A 17,540-nucleotide genomic window follows, 5' to 3' on the forward strand; every position below is an offset into this window, starting at 1 on the left:
TTGTTTACTGCCTGCTGGAATGTGTTTCAGAATTTATTAAGTCTTATGGCCGCCATGGAGAGCACCCACTTGCAGGCTGTGCATTGTTCGTGGTATTGCAGTTACCCAGTAAGTCTGTAGATTTTTTGCAGGTAAATATTTACTCGGAGACCATCCAGATGTCTTTGATCCTAACAGCATTTCGTTGCGTTCTTTTGGCCATTATAGATAAAACACCATCCCCATTCCATGATAACGTAGTTTCTTCAGTTTCCATAGTTGAACTTAAAATGGATGATGTTACATTGCCCTAGGTCACGTGACAGAGCCATGTTAATTAGTCATGTTGTTTTATTGTTTTGTTTCGGATGTGTCTGGGGATGCTTCCTCTGGTTAACCGTCAAATTTGATGGAAGCTTTTAACATCTGAAGGAAGCAAACCCCCTTGGAAGTTCTTTTACTTATTTCTTTCTTTTTATATGATATAGAATAAAACATAATTTTAGATTAAAAGGTGATGACAAATTAATATATTACTGAAGGTTGATTTATGAAAGTGAAAGGGCGAGGGCTAGGCCCTCCATCTTGCCCCAGGGTAAGGGCTACGCCCTCCATCTTGCCCCAGGGTAAGTGCTCCATCTTACCTTGGCCATATGCTTGGCAAGGAGCTTCGTCCGGGAAGTCTAAGCCTCTGCTAGCCACACCCAGGAACAAGACACCGACTTGTACCTGGCCAATCGGCAAGGCCACAGCCCTTTCTCCTCCCCTTACTCCAACCCCCTATAAAACCCCTCTCCACACCGAGTTCTCTCTCTCTCTGCTTCCTGTCGCTGCGTCGGCAAGGTGGGGGAGCCGAGCTAGCTCGAATAAAGACTCTTATGCTTTTGCATCGGACTGGCTGGCTCCCTGATGTGGTTTCTTGGGGATCCTTAAATCTGGGCATAACAAAAGCCACTTTAATACAACTTTTAATGATTAATTTTGTTCTTTTTTCCTGTTTAGTGAATTAAGCACGCTATTTAATTTACCATAATTTGATTATGTAAAAAAAAAAAGACCATTTCTGAATAAATATTGACTATTATGCATGTAAGATGTCAAAAATGTTTTGCATGCAGGGACCCAACCCCTTGTTGAAAACGTTAAGGGCCAGTAGTATTTTGGAATTCACAAGTGTTTGAATTTCAGCAGGATAGTAAGGTACATACATACCAACGGGTCTGGGCCACCTCTGGCCATCAAACACTTGAATATATCTGTAGCAAAATATGTGAAGAGTCACACTAGGTTAGAGAAAGAGAGTTAGTTTGTTAGTTCAGGTAAATTTTGGTGATACATAATACAGGAAGAAACTTTTCATTAGAAATGTATTTGGAATTTAGAATTGCAGCAAGGCATTGTGGATCATGTATGAAAATGGATGGATTATCAATAATAGTTGTTTCATTCAATTGCAAAGTGTAAGTTGTACTTTTTTCTTTTTTAATATGCTCCATGTAGTCTGACTCACATGTTTATTAAGATACTGAATTGTTAAAATATATTAACATTCTTCATATGCTTTCTTTAACCAATAGTCCACTGTCTGTTTAATTTAAATAACATATGACTAAGAATAACAGATACAAAACTGTATACTGTCCAAATCACTACGGTAGTGGGTGGCATTCAGTTGAATCATAAGCCAGTCATGTGACTGGATCATGAACTTGTCTCTTGTTTCATGGCACAGAGCATCTCAAATGTTTTCACATGCAGAGGAATACATGTTAAATTCATTTAAAAGAAGAAGAAAGATACACCTTTCTGTCTTTAAAACATGAACCTCTAGGACCCTTGTTGGAACTCCTCAGAGCTTGAGAACTTCAGGTCGAAGAAGCAGGAATTAATTACTTGGCATCTTACCTGTACCATAACTATTTCCCAGAAGATACGCTCTGGAGTCTATTTATTACGACTACACATTTCCTCTTCACCTGTTCTCCACACCATCAGAGATAAGATCAACTTTAAGATCATCCAGATCTGACATAGCACCTGGGGGAAGGGGAAAACTGAGCTCAGAGCAGAGGCAGACCACACAGGGCTTCCAGAAATGGCACGTCTCCAAGAGGAATGTGGGACGTCCGCAGAACGCCGGACAAACCAGTCAGCCCGGTTTGGAGTAAGCCAGTGCTTGCCTTTGTATCCTGTGTCCCACAGTGTGTGTGTGTGGTTGTAAATAACTGAAAATCCAACTAATTTAAAGAACAGACAGTGTTCCCGCAGCAGAACGGGAAGTCTTTAAGTAGGTGGCTCCTGGTACTGGCTAAGCTGCCACCAGTGTCACCCAGGACCAGACTCCTCCTTCCCCTCTTGTGATCCTCAGTGTGGGAGCGTTTCATACTTCAGCCACTACGGTGTAGACAGAGGACAAGCCAGCCACACGCTCACTGCTGGTCCTGGATTCGGGCCATTTCAACATTTTTCTCAGCCTTAGGGAGTCAACCGTTTCCTCTCTCATGAAACTCTACTCCCATCTTTCTTCTTTTTAAAAAAAAATATTTTATTGATTTTTTACAGAGAGGAAGGGAGAGGGATACAGAGTTAGAAATATCGATGAGAGAGAAACATCGACCAGCTGCCTCCCACACACCCCCCCACTGGGGATGTGCCCGCAACCCAGGTACATGCTCTTGACCAGAATCGAACCTGGGACCCTTCAGTCTGCAGGCCGACGCTCTATCCACTGAGCCAAACCGATCAGGGCCCATCTTTCTTCTTTTTTTTTTTCTTCTCGGTTTTGTTTGTTTGTTTGTTTCTTTTCCATCTTTCTTCTTGAGTCTCTCTTGTTTATTCACACCTCTATTCAATATGCACGAATAGATATACAAAATGAAAGAAGGATCTGCCCTCAACCATCTGAATGTAAACATTTCTGGGTTTCCTGTTACCAAAGGTCAGATATAAAACAGACCTAAATGCTTGCTGTAACTATCTGGAAGATAAAATATATAAATAACATGGACACACTTAAACCCCTCTGGAACATTTTAAAATTCCATGAGATTCCAGTAAACCAGGCAGAATAGCAAAGATACAGAAATCAACACATACACACAAAATCTCTATAAACTTCACAGGTATGTTGAAAAGGAGATTGCTTTCACAGTAGACTCATAAAAACATAGAATGCCTGGCATTATGGGAAATGCAGGGGGCCTACAGGAAAACAAGTTTCTGGAAAGAATGACAAGTGAGGCTGCATGAACGAAAATGCTCACCACGTGCCAGGATGGGAAGGCCAGTTGTGAACCCCAAATTATCATTACGCTCAATGCAAGAGCAAACGGGATTCCATCCGGCCTTTTGGGAGCCTGGCCCTTGGACTTGACTCTTTACTTCCTCAATGGAAGGAGATTATGGCCATTGTTCACAAGAGCAGACAAGTTGGATTCAAACTCATCTTGAGGAGAAACGTCCCCAGCAACTACTGGTTCGAAAAATGTTCCCTGTCTTTTTGCCAATAAACAAAGCCATCAGTAGCATATTAGAACAGTTATAGTTGTTATGCCCAGATTTCAAGATCCCCAATAGACCACACCAGGGAGCCAGCCGTGTCCGATGCAAAAGCAAAGAGTCTTTTATTACAGACCCGGGTCTGGCTCCCAGCCTCTGCCGACACAACGGCGAGACGAGAGAGACCGCCGTGGGAAAAAACAGGGTTTTTAATAGGGGGTGGAGTGAGGGGAGGAGAGCTGACTGTGGGCCATGCCGATTGGCCAGGCGCAAGCTGGGTCTTGTTGCACAGGATGCGGTAATATCTATGGCGCGCACGTCCCTCGACTGTCATTGGTTAGTTCAAAGAAATCCCGGGCGCGGCCAGCAGAGGCCTGGGCTTCCGGGAAGCAGGTGCCTCCCTGAGCACATGGCTGCCCCCCCAAAAAAATGGAGGACACAGGGTAAGTTGGAGGACACAGCCCTCGCCCCTTCAATAATCACAGGATGGTTTTTTGGAGGTGGCTGGGGGGGTTCATCTTGTACGTCAGCAACATGGCACCACTGTTTTGAATTGAGGTGTGTGGTTTGTATCAGGCACCTTTTGAATTTTTCTCACCCAGAGAGGACTCTTACCAGTGACTGAGGAATAGTGTTTGAGAGATGAAGCCACCACATCCTCTTGGTCCCACTGTGTTTTTTTGTTTGTTTTATTGATTTCAGATTAAGAGAGAGAGAGAGAGAGAAACATCAATGATGAGAGAGAATCATGGATCAGCTGCCTCCTGCACGCAATCTCCTACTGGCGATCGAGCCCACAACCGTGACATGTGCCCCCAACCAGAATCGAACCCGGGACCCTTTAGTCCGCAGGCCAACAACACTCTATCCACTGAGCCGAGCCAGCCAGGGCCCACTGTGTTTTTACACCATACCCTTGGGCCTCCGGAGTGTCTCCTCGCCATCTCTGCAGCCGCGTGGCGGAGGAGATGGCCCTTCCTGCCGACTACGGGGGAATCTCTCCTCTGTGGGGTGTTCTCCTCCCTAGAGGAGTGACTCTGGGTCAGGTGAGCAAGGTTGGAAGCAAGGAGGGGTTGTTGTGTACGATGTGTTTTGGCCACAAGTAACAGAATCCGCCACCATCCGTTACCTGACATGGCGTGACGTCCAGAGACAAGGCTTCCAGGGGTGGGTCCAGACCTTGGCTGTCACCCTTCGCCAGGCACCCTCCGTCTTTTGGCTCAGTCCTCCTCACTGTTGCCTGGGTTATTCCTAAGGCTTGTGTCCTCATGGTCTCAAGTTGGTTGTCACAGTTCCAACCATCGCATAGGGCAGTGGTTCTCAACCTTTGGCCCTTTAAATACAGTTCCTCATGTGCTGACTCCCAAACATAAAATTATTTTCGTTGCTACTTCGTAACTGTCATGTTGCGGCTGTTATGAATCGTCATGTAAATATCTGATATGCAGGATGGTCTTAGGTGACCCCTGTGAAAGGGTCGTTCGACCGCCAAAGGGGTCGCGACCCACAGGTTGAGAACCGCTGGCATAGAGCCATGCCATATTTGCCTTAAGTTACTGGCAAAAGGGAGTGTATTTTTTTCCTTTGGCATTATACTAAATTACCACAAACTGTATAGCTTTAACAGAGCACAAATTTGTCACCTCACAGCTCTGGAGGTTAGACATCCAAAATGGGTCTTGCCAGCCCTAGCCGGTTTGGTTCAGGGGATAGAGCATCAGCCTGCAGACGGAAGGGTCCCGGGTTTGATTCTGGTCAAGGGCACATGCTGGGTTGCAGGCTTGAGCCCCAGTAGGGGGCGTGCAGAAGACAGCCGATCAGTGACTCTCTCTCATCATTAATGTTTCTATCTCTCTTTCCCTCTCCCTTCCTCTCTGAAATAAATTTTAAAAAAATAGATATTGGCAGGGCTGTGCCCCTTCTAGAGTCCCTAGGGAAAATTCGTTTCCTTGCCTTTTCTGGGTTCTCGAGTCCACCTGCATCGCATTGCTTGGCCTCTTTCTCCATCACCAAAGGCAGCAGTGTAGTATCTTAAGTGGTTCTCTCACTCTGACCTCTGAGTCTGTCATCACATGGCCTTCTTTTAAAAATTAGCATTTGTTTATTTATTTCAGTCCTCACCCAAGGATATGTTTAGTGGTTTGAGAGAAAGGGGGAAGGGGAGAGAGAGAAAGATCAATGTGAGAGAAAAATCAATTGATTGCTTCCCGTATGCACCCCAAACAGGGATTGAACCCACAGTCTAGGTTTGTGCCTCTACCAGGAATTTAACCCACATTTTTGGTGAATGGGACAGCACTCCAGCCACCTGAGCCACCTGATCAAGGCATCACATTGTCTTCTTTGACTCTGACTCTCCTGCCTCTTTTCTTGAAAAATATATTTTTACTAGAGGCCCGGTGCACAAAATTTGTGCACGAGGGCAGGGTCCCTCAGCCCGGCCTGTACCCTCTCACAATCCAGGACCTCTCGGGAGATGCAGTCGGACATCCCTCTCAAAATCTGGGGCCGCTGGCCTGCCTGCCTGCCTGCCTGATCACTCCTCACTGCCTCTGCCTCGACCCCCACTGCCTCAGCTTTGTCTGAAAGGATGTCCGGAATGATGTCTGGAAGGTCGTTCAGCTGTCTGATCTAATAAGCATATTACGCTTTTATTATTATAGATTTCAGAGAGGAAGGGAGAGGGAGAGAGAGAAACATCAATGATGAGAGAGAATCATTGATTGGCTGCCTCCTGCACTCCTCCCACTGGGGATCAAATCCGCAATCCAGGCATATGCCCTTGACCAAATCAAACTTGGGACCCTACAGTCCACAGGCCGATGTTCTGTCCACTGAGCCAAACCGGTCAGGGCTCTCCTGCCTCTTCTTAAACAAGAGCCACTGTGCCCTGGCTGGGCAGCTCAGTTGGTTAGAGCATCATGCACATACACCAAAGTTGTGGGTTCGATCCCCAGTCAGGGCACATGCAAGAATCAACCAATGAATGAAGGCATAAGTACAACAGCAAGCCCTAGCTAGTTTGGCTCAGAGGATAGAGCATCAGCCTATGGACTAAAGGGTCCTGGGTTTGAGCCCAGTCAAGGGTACATGCCTGGGTTGTGGGCTCCATCCTCAGTGGGGGGCATGCAGGAGGCAGCTGATCAATGATTATCATCATTGATGTTTCTATCTCTCTCTCCCTGTCCCTCCCTCTCTGGAATCAATAAAAATATATTTTAAAAAAATAGGTAGAACAACAAATTGATGCTTCTCTCTCTCTGAAAAAAATCAATCAAAAAAGAAAAAACAAGCAAGAGCAATTGTGATGACATCGGGCTCACAAGCAATCCAGGATAATTTCCCTATCTCAAGATCCTTAATTACATCTATATGGTCTTTTTTATCCTGTAAGAATTTCGCCTTATCCCTTTCCCCAAAACACTTCAGATACCCTTTGGGGCAGCTGTGGGTGAGGTTGCCTCCCAAACCCAGCTTTTTAGGGAATTTTGGTCAAAGCTTGTGAGGTCTGCATCATCCTTGGAGTATGAATACTTCACCAGGCTGTGGTGTGTCATTTCAGTCCTGACTGGACACTGGCAATGCCCCTGGGAGAGTGAAAATGCACACCATTCTCTGTGATGCTTCTTTTAAAGTTAATAGCAGAGCACCACCTGTGAAACGTTGGTGAGTTGCTGTAAAGCTCCATGGTTTGTTTGAAGGGACAGCTTTTGGATTATGCAGGAAAAACATGGATGGTATGTTTTCCAGCTTGCTTCTGTGAATATCCTATATAATAAAGAGCTAGTATGCAAGTGGTTGTCACACCGTCACACTGGGGCTGGGGGACCTGAGGCTGCATCCCCCACCCTGCGGGGTTTGACGGGGGTGGGGCGGCCAGGTCTGGGTGTCGCGTGATTTCGAGGCGCGCGTGGGTGGGCAGGGACTAGACTCTGGGTCCCATGGCGCACCCCAGACTCTGACAGGAGGGAGATTTTCAGATACATTTTACTAATTTTCTTTCATCTCTGATACTTCTATTATAGAGAAAGGGCAAATAGCAATATTAAAATATTTCCTCTACCCCTGACCAGTTTGGCTCAGTGGATAGAGCGTCAGCCTGCGGACTCAGGGGTCCCAGGTTTGATTCCGGACAAGGGCATGTACCTGGGTTGCGGGCACATCCCCAGTAGGGAGTGTGCAGGAGGCAGCTGATCGATGTTTCTCTCTCATCGATGTTTCTAACTCTCTATCCCTCTCCCTTCCTCTCTGTAAAAAAACACACAATAAAATATATTTAAAAAAAAAAAAAAAGATAGATGCTGCCCTGGCTAGGTGGCTCAGTTGGTTAGAACATTGTCCAAGTATAGCAAGGTTGCAGGTTCAATCCCCGGTCAGGGTACATATGAAACAACCAATGGATGCATAAATATGTGGAACAACAAATTGATGTTTCTCTCAAAAAAAAAAAATCAATAAAGGGGTCTCTTACCCCCTCCCCATGTTGGAGTCTGTACTTGTTCTTCTATAAATTTCCACCTGTGCTATAAAAAAATCAATAAATAGCCGAAACCGGTTTGGCTCAGTGGATAGAGCGTCAGCCTGCGGACTGAAAGGTCCCGGGTTCGATTCCGGTCAAGGGCATGTACCTGGGTTGTGGGCACATCCCCAGTGGGAGCTGTGCAGGAGGCAGCCGATCGATGTTTCTAGCTCTCTCTCTCTCCCTTCCTCTCTGTAAAAAATCAATAAAATATATTTTTAAAAAATTGTTTATTAAAAAAATCAATAAATAAAATATAGATGCTGTTGTCTTTAACATTTACATTTTGTTATCTAGGGCAGTCATTTCCATGAGGCATTGTCATTCAGGCCTAGACTCTGAGTCCCATTGAATTGTGTTTTTATGGTGAATTAAGGGCATATGTAGAGCATAACTGTTCATACCTGCTCATCCATGATTGCAGAGAGCCACAACCACAGCTTTGTTATATTATATCCAGCTAGAGGCCTGGTGCACGAATTAGTGTATGTGTGGGGTCTCTCGGCCTGGCTGGCGATCGAGGCCTATTGGGGGACAGGACAGCCGGGGGGAGGGACCTCAGGAGGTTAACCAGCCAGCCCCCCAATCAGGGCCTATTTGGGGGCTGGCCAGCAGAGGGGAGGGACCACAGGTGGTTGGCCAGCTAGTCGGGGGGCCAACCAGGTGAGGGGAGGGGCCGTGGGAGGTTGGTAGGCTGCGGGAAGGGGCCACAGGAGGTTGGCTATGGGAGTGCATAGACCACCAGGGGGCAGCTCCTGCACTGAGCATCTGCCCTTTGGTGGTCAGTGCATGTCATAGCAACCAGTCGTTCTGGTCGTAATGGTCGCTTAAGCTTTTATATATATAGATGAGTTTCTCTACTCTCTATGAGCTTCCTGGTGTCAAATAAGGTGACAGTCATCCTTCAAAACCTGCCACGTTGACCCTCTGTGTCCTGTTCTCTAGTATGAGTCCTTGTGTTGAAAAAAGCGAGGACACCCCCTGAAGTTTTTCCACACCGACTCCACGTATAGGGCTCCTCCCAGTATGAGTTCTCTGACGTCGCATCACAAGTGCCGAGCTGTGTTCGATGCCTTTCCCACGATGACCACACCCATGTTTCTCTCCAGTGCACGTTCTGTGATGTGGAGTAAGGAAGGCGAAAAGGCTGAGACCTCTCCCTGAAGGCTCACATTGTAAGGTTTCTCTCCTTGATAGATCCTTAGGTGTGAAGCAGTCTCTCCCGGAAAATAACTTCCTGAATTCACTGCAAATATAGTTTCTCATCAGTGTCAACTCTCTCCTACTGAGAGAGGGGTGATTTGTGCCTGTACGTTGGTAGGGTTTTTCTCCTATGTGAGTTCTGAAACATACCAAAAGGCAAACTTTCTCCAAGGCTACCCCACATTCCACATATCGGTAAGATTTGTCTCCTGGCCCAGCTGGTGTGGCTCAGTGGGTTGAGCGTTGTCCCATGCACCAGTTCAATTCCCCGTCAGAGCACATGCCAGGGTTGTGGGCTTGATCTCCAGTGGGGGAAGTGTGGGAGGCAGCAAATCCATGTTTCTCTCTGTGTGTTTCTATCTCTTACTCCCTCTCCCTTTCTTTCTAAAATTAATAAAAACATTTTTTAAGAGATTTGTCTCCTGCCCTAGCTGGTTTGGCTTAGTGGATAGAGCGCTGGCCTGTGGATTAAAGGGCCCCAGGTTCGATTCTGGCCAAGGGCATATGCCCGGGTTGTGGGCTCGATCCCCAGTGTGGGGGGTGCAGGAGGCAGCCAATCAATGATTCTCTCTGATCATTGATGTTTCTATCTCTCTATCCTTTTTCCTTCCTCTCTGAGATCAATAAAAAACAAAAAAATCTTTTTTAAAAATGTGGTTGTAGCAGACTAATTTAAAAAAAGGATTTGTCTCCTGAGTGATTTTGCTCATAGTTAAAAGGGTTGAGCTCTGTCCAGACATCTCTACATCCATTACATTTATATGATCTCTCTCTACTATGACTTCTCTGATATCATAGTACCATGGGAGAAGGATTGAGTTCTAGTTAACTTTTCCCCCAAAATCAATATTCTTTTAAAAAAAATACATTTTATTGATTTTTTACAGAGAGAAAGGGAGAGGAATAGAGAGTTAGAAACATTGATGAGAGAGAAACATTGATCAGCTGCCTCCTGCACACCTCCTACTGGGGATGTGCCTGCAACCAAAGGTACATGCCCTTGACCGTAATCGAACCTGGGACTTTCCAGTCCGCAGTCCGACGCTCTATCCACTGAGCCAAACCGGTGAGGGCCAAAATCATTATTCTTGTTGCCTCTGTCCTGAATCACTATTTCCTCAAGGGCCATATATTCCACCATCTCTCCTGGTTCTGCTGCTGCTGCTGCTCTAAGTGGGCCTCACATTCCTGGTCTTGGCTAAATGTGGAAGGATATAGTTCATCACTTGGGAATCTATTTCTAGGACAGCATATGGTTCTAAGAGAAATGTACTGCTTTTTGGTTAACTCTGTTTTTGTTGTTGTTGTTGTTAATTCTCACCCGAGGATGTTTCTCCCATTGAATTTTAGAGAGTGGAATCAAGGGAGGGGTGAGAGAGAGAGAGAGAGAGAGAGAGAGAGAGAGAGAGAGAAACAAAACAATACAAGAGAAACACATTGATTGGTTGCTTCCCACATGTGCCCCCAACTTTGTCAGGGATCGAGCCTACAACCCAGGTAAGAGCCCTTGACTGGGAATTGAACCAGCAATCCTTCGACCTATGAACCAGGAGGTCACGGTTCGATTCCCAGTCAGGGCACATGCCTGGGTCACTGGCTTGCTCTCCAGTGGGGGGCATGCAGGAGGCAGCCCAACAGTGATTCTCTTATTGTTGATGTTTCTATCTCTCCCTCTCTGAAACCAATAAAAAATATTTTTTTAAAATGTAAACCAGCCCTAACTGGTTTGGCTCAGTGGATAGAGCGTCGGCCTGCGAACTGAAGGGTCCCAGGTTCGATTCCAGTCAAGGGCATGTGCCTTGGTTGCAGGCACATCCCCAGTAGGAGGTGTGCAGGAAGCAGCTGGTCGGTGTTTCTCTCTCATCAGTGTTTCTAACTCTCTATTCCTCTCCCTTTCTCTCTGTAAAATCAATAAAATATATTTTAAAAAATGTAAACCAGATCATGTCATTTTCCTGCTTAAATTCAAGTGACGGTTTCACATTGCTCTTAAGTATTTATAATTTTCTGGTAGAATAGTCGCCTCTACTTGCTGATGGCTACAGACAAGAAATACCACATCTCTTTGTTTAATCCCTTTAGTCCCAGCATCTGGTATGTTGACCAATACCCAAGGTCACTTGAGTGCTATGCAGATGACTTCCATGTCAAGATTATTCATGCAGGAGGCAGCCGGTCAATGATTCTCATCACTGATGTGTCTATCTCTCTCTCCCTCTCTCTTCTTCTCTGAAATAAATAAAAAAAGAGTATTCTCTCCCAACTTCTGAATTTGTCCCACACATCACGCAGTGAGCTTCTAAGGATGTAAATCAGATTATGTCACCCTCCAAGGTAACCGCACCCCATATTGCTTCCCACTGCATCAGAATGAAGCCTGAACTCCTAATTAGAGTCCTCAAGGCCTAGTGCTTCTGAGCCTTGCCCTTCTCTCTCTCCTAACCTGTCACTCATCCACCTCGCTGCCTGCCATCAGCTTCTTCCTTTAAAAACAATTTTGCAGCCCGAGCCAGTGTGGCTCAGTTGGTTGAATGCGATCCTGCACACCGGAAGCTCACAGGTTCAATTCCCAGCTGAGGCACATGCCCGGGATGCAGACTCAATCCTTGGCCTGGGTGCTCGCAGAGACAGCGGTTTGATGTTTGTCTCTCACAGCAATGTTTCGGTCTCTCCCACCCTCTCCCTTCCTCTCTCTAAATTCAATAAAAACATATATTTTATTGATTTTTTACAGAGGGAGAGGTATAGGGAGTATAGAGAGTTAGAAACATTGATGAGATAGAAACATCGATCAGCTGCCTCCTCCACACCTCCTACTGGGGATGTGCCCGCAACCAAGACACATGCCCTTGTCTGGAATCGAACTTGAGACCCTTTAGTCCGCAGGCTGACGCTCCACCCACTGAGCCAAACCAGCCAGGACTAAAAATATAGATTTAAAAATTGCAGCCGAAACCGGTTTGGCTCAGTGGATAGAGCGTCGGCCTGCGGACTGAAGGGTCCCGGGTTCGATTCCGGTCAAGGGCATGTACCTGGGTTGCGGGCACATCCCCAGTAGGGGGTGTGCAGGAGGCAGCTGATCGATGTTTCTCTCTCATCGATGTTTCTGACTCTCTATCTCTCTCCCTTCCTCTCTGTAAAAAATCAATAAAATATATTTTTTTTAAAAATTGCAGTTGACATACGATATATTAGTTTCAGGTGTACAACATCACTATAGACAAGGCATTTATATACCTTACAAAGTGGTAAGTCTAGTACCCATTTGACACCATATATAGTTATTACAATATTATTCACTACATTCCCTGTACGGTATTTATAATATACTAGAGGCCCGGTGCACAAAAATTTGTGCACTGGGGGGGGGGGGGGGGTCCCTCAGCCTGGCCTGTGCCCTCTCGCAGTCTGGGACCCCTCGGGAGATAATGACCTGCTGGCTTAGGCCTGCTCCCGGGTGGCAGAGGGCAGGCCCAATCCCTAGGTGCAGCCCCTGGTCGGGCTCAGAGCAGGGCCGATTGGGGAGTTGGGGCACCGCCCCCTGTCATGCACAGAGCAGGGCGGATGGGGAGGTTTCGATGCCACCCTCAGTCACGTTCAGGGTAGGGCCGATTGGGGGGTTGGGGCACTGCCCCGTCACACTCAAGGCAGGGTCGATGGGGAGGTTGTGGTGCCACACCCTGCCACGCAAAGAGCAGGGCCGATCAGGGGGTTGGGGCGCTGCCCCCTGTCACAGAGCAGGGACCATCAGGGGGGTTGGGGCTCCGTACCCTGTCACACACAGAGCAGGGTCAATCAGGGGTTTGGGAAGCTCCCCCCTGTCACACACAGAGCAGGGTCAATCAGGGGTTTGGGAAGCTCCCCCCTGTCACACACAGAGCAGGGCCCATCAGGGGTTTGGGGAGCTGCCCCCTGTCACGCACAGAGCAGGGCCCATCAGGGGGTTGAGGAGCTCCCCCCTGTCATGCACAGAGCAGGGCCAATAGGGGAGTTGGGGCGCCGCACCCTGTCACACACAGGGCAGGGCCGATCAGGAGGTTGGGGTGCCGCCCCCTGTCACACACAGAGCAGGGCCGATCAGGAGGTTGGGGTGCCGCCACTATCACACTCAGGGCAGGGCCGATGGGGAGGTATGGCTCTACCCCGTCTCACATAGAGCAGGGCCCGTGGGGAGGGGGGGGTTGGGGTGCTGCCCCCTGTCACACACAGAGCTGCAGAGCGATCAGGGGGTTGGGGAACCGCCCTCTAACACCCACAGAGCAGGGCCGATCAGGGGGTTGGGGCGCTGCCCCCTGTCACACACAGAGCCGCAGGGCAATCAGGGGGTTGGGGCGCCGCCCTCTATCACCCACAGAGCAGGGCTGATCAGGGGGTTGGGGCGCCGCCCCCTGTCACACACAGAGCCGCAGGGCAATCAGGGGGTTTGGGCACTGCCCCTTGACACGCTGATCCCGGTGCCGGGAGGCCTCGCAGCTCCACTGATCCCGCCCGGCTCCGCTGATCCCGCCCGGCAGGGTCCCAGATCCGGGTCCCAGACCGCAGACAGCCTTGCCTGCTGCCGCCTGCCTTCAGTATGCAAATTAGCCGCCATCTTGTTGCTTCAGGGTGGGGGTCCCCACTGGGGTGCCTGGCCAGTCTGGCTGAGGGGCTGAGGGCCGTTTTCAGGCTGGCGGGCGACTGGAGCTCCAAACCTCTCCTTTTTTTCTTTTTTTTTTTTATTCTGGCATTTATTTACCTTCTATGGCTGTCACTGGAGCTGAGAGCCGGCTTTCTCTCTGAGGCTCGGCTGAAAGCAGGTTTCTGGCCTTTGTTTTCTGTATTCGAAACAATGTTGCGACTCCAGCTCTGAGATCCCCGCTGACTGACAGGAGGTTTCTGGGCTTTTGTTTATCTTCTGTAAATGTTACTGTGTTTCCAACTGAAGCTCAGAGGCTGGCAAGGCAGGCGGGGAACGTTGGAGTCCTCTGTTACTGAAGGAAGCAAGCCTCCCTGTTAGCTTCCAGCTGCCTGGCTGCCGGCCCCCATCTTGGCTGACAGTTACTTTGCATATCCCCCTGATTAGCCAATGGGAAGGGTAGCGGTCGTACGCCAATTACCATGTTTCTCTTTTATTAGTGTAGATTGTTATTGATTTCAGAGAGGAAAGGAGAGGGAGAGAGGGATAGAAACATCAATGATGAGAGAGGATCATTGACCAGTTGCCTCCTGCACGCCCCACACTGGGAATCAAGCCTGCAACCCAGGCATGTGCCCTTGACCAGAATCTAACCCGGGACCCTTCAGTCTGCAGGCTGATGCTCTATCCACTGAGCCACACCAGCCAGGGCTCCCTGTCCTGTACTTTAAATCCCAATTTGTGCCTCTTAATCTCTTCATCTTTTCACCCATCCGCCCAGCCCCTTCTCATCTTGTTTTTCTTTCTTTCTTTTTTAATGTTTTTATTGATTTCAGAGAGGGAGAGAGAGAAACATCAATGATGAGAGAGAATCATTGACTGGCCGCCTCCTGCACGCTCCACATTGGGGTTCCAGCCCGCAACCTGGGGATGTACCCTGACCGGGAATCGAATCATGACTTCCTGGCTCATAGGTCGACACTCAGTCACTGAGCTAAGCAGGCTGGGCTCATCTTTGGTTTCTTGATTGCAACATATTCTCTCCACCTGGGATCCTTTGCTAGCGCTTATCTTTCTGCCAAAATGCTCTTTCCCAGCTCATCATACGCTGGCTCCTTCTCATGCTTGAGAGGTCAGGTTGAAGAAGACCTGTTCAAAAAGGCTTTCATGCCGGGCTGGTTTGGCTCAGTGGATAGAGCACCGGCCTGCGGACTAAAGGGTCCCAGGTTTGATTCTGGCCAGGGGGACATGCCTGGGTTGTGGGCTCAATCCCCAGTGGGGAGTGTGCAGGAGGCAGCTGGTCAATGTTTCTCTCTCATCGATGTTTCTGACTCTCTGTCCTTCTCCCTTCCTCTCTGTAAAAAAATCAATAAAATATATTTTTAAAAAAATGTTCATACTAGGCCCTGGCCAGGTAGCTCAGTTGGTTAGAGCATTGTTCTGATACACCCAAGGCTGTAAGTTCGATCCCCAGTCAGGGCACATACAAGAATCAACCAATGAATGCATAAATAAATGGTACAACAAAACAAAATAAATAAAATGCTCATACTATTCAGCACAGGCCTGCGGACTGAAGGGTCCTGGGTTGATTCCAGTCAAGGGCACATGTCAGGGTTGTGGGCTCAATCCCCAGTAGGGGTTGTGCAGAAGGCAGCCGATCAATGATTCTCTCTCATCATTGATGTTTTATCTTTCCCTCCCTCTCTCTTCCTTTCTGAAATCAATAAAAATATATTTTAAAAATGTTCATACGATTCTCTCTAGCACTTAGGAACTTCACTTCTAGCAGTTCGTCCTAAAGTCCCTTAGGAACGGTAGTGAATTTGCATTGAAGGTTAGTGTGCCCAGAGCAATTCCAGTATTAGGGGGTGCCTGAAAAGAGATATCCAAAGGTGTGTTAATCTAGATGCAAGAAACAAACCCAGTATTAGAAAAATTTTTTTTACTGCATTAGCAGATCCAGTCCTTTCACAGCCCTCTAATTATCCTGATGTACAAATAATGAAGATGTGCTTTAGAGAGTTGAAGCCTTTTGTTCTAAGTTTTGGAGTTAGAAAGCATCTGTGCTAATCTGCGGCAAAAGCTTGAGTCTGAAACTATAGCCACTCAATCCCATTCTGCATGTCATCAACATATACCGAATAATGGATATGCGGACAGTGACAAAGCACGTATTTTCAAATGTTAAGTGACGTATCTAAGGGCTGGGTACACAATGCTGGTGAGGTTTCTGAACATTTGAAACTGTTCTTAGTGGAATGCTGAGGACATGTACATCCAATAAAATGCAATACTTTTTAAGGTCCACACATCTTTGGCTGAAGAAATGATCTCATTCATTTTTAGACAATCAATCCACTGATTCTTCCTTTTATTTAAAAAATACTCTGAGCCAAAACCGGTTTGGCTCAGTGGATAGAGCGTCGGCCTGCGGACTGAAGGGTCCCGGGTTCGATTCCGGTCAAAGGGCATGTACCTGGGTTGCGGGCACATCCCCAGTGGGAGATGTGCAGGAGGCAGCTGGTCGATGTTTCTCTCTCATCGATGTTTCTAACTCTCTATCTCTCTCCCTTCCTCTCTGTAAAAAATCAATAAAATATATATAAAAAAAATACTCTGAACTTAGGGTGATCACTTAATAAGTTGTATAAATGTCTACTCACTATGTTGTTCACCTGAAAAAAAAATATTGTCTGCCAACTGTCATTGAAAAATTTTAAAAATTGTTAAAATATTCTGGTAAAAATACCTAGGGTGTCACTAATTTCAGCCATGAGATAAATAGTCCTCTACCGCCCCCTATAGGCCATAGCTGGTCCTTCATGTATAGCTTCAAAGTGTGAATCTGGAGTTACGGCTGCAGTGACTGAACCCTTTGGAGCCCTTTGGCACCAACGATTCTGGCTCTGTGAACTTCTCCAGGCTACGTAAGATCACAGATATTCAAGCGGAAATCAACCAGAAAAAAAACAACAACACCGAAATTGAACTTCTAAGATTAGGAAAAGATACCGCAGATGTTTCTTCATCCTTCCTTTTTGGCTCAAGAGCGCCGTGCTTTGCAAAGCATGAATAATCCTTTGGAAGCAGTGCTGAAAGAGAAGTGGTCCCCTCAGGCAAAGACAAAGTCCGGAAAACCTGCCCACTGAAGCTGTTTATCACAGGGACCTGGTCCATTTGCTGGAAGTTGGCAGTAACTTTTCCATGAGAGCTTTAGAAACCCATCCTGACACAATTAGAAATATTCCTCATTTAGATGCAAATACAAAAACAATGAGCAAGGCTTTAGCCAAGATGGATATTTTGGTGAATGAGACAGAAGAATATGAGGCAGAGAATACATTCAAGTGGCAAGAACAACAAAAGGAAGTTCCCTTTGAATCCCCAAAATATTCGCTGGAGAAAATTATCTTCACAAACAGGATGCTAGTGTATCACCTTCCTTTACTTTTCACGTCTAAAGTTCATGTCCAAAAGATGAATAAAACGAAGTTCATGTCCAAACAATTAATGGTCAAATCATTCAACTGCTTGTTTTTGCTGATGTGTTGCCACGTGAAGTCCATTTCTCCTCAAGGGTAACGGGGGTGTTCATAGGCGTTGTTGCTAGCGGTACTGAAAGAGCCCACGCTAATTGAAGTACTAAGATTCCATGTCCATGAAGACCAAACTAAAAATTCCTTTTGTTTTGCATATATTCTCATTCCACTTTTCAATAAAACT

General features: G+C 47.0%; 1 pseudogene; it reads left to right on the forward strand.

The window, feature by feature from the left end:
- The first annotated feature begins 54 nt into the window (after positions 1-54).
- LOC139000189 (HAUS augmin-like complex subunit 2 pseudogene) lies at positions 55-17,278 on the forward strand (annotated as a pseudogene).
- The last annotated feature ends 262 nt before the right edge of the window (positions 17,279-17,540 follow it).

The sequence above is a fragment of the Myotis yumanensis genome, unplaced genomic scaffold (assembly GCF_028538775.1).
Source record: "Myotis yumanensis isolate MYYU_CA2020_CCGP unplaced genomic scaffold, mMyoYum1.0.hap1 SCAF_23, whole genome shotgun sequence".
Taxonomy (NCBI): domain Eukaryota; kingdom Metazoa; phylum Chordata; class Mammalia; order Chiroptera; family Vespertilionidae; genus Myotis; species Myotis yumanensis.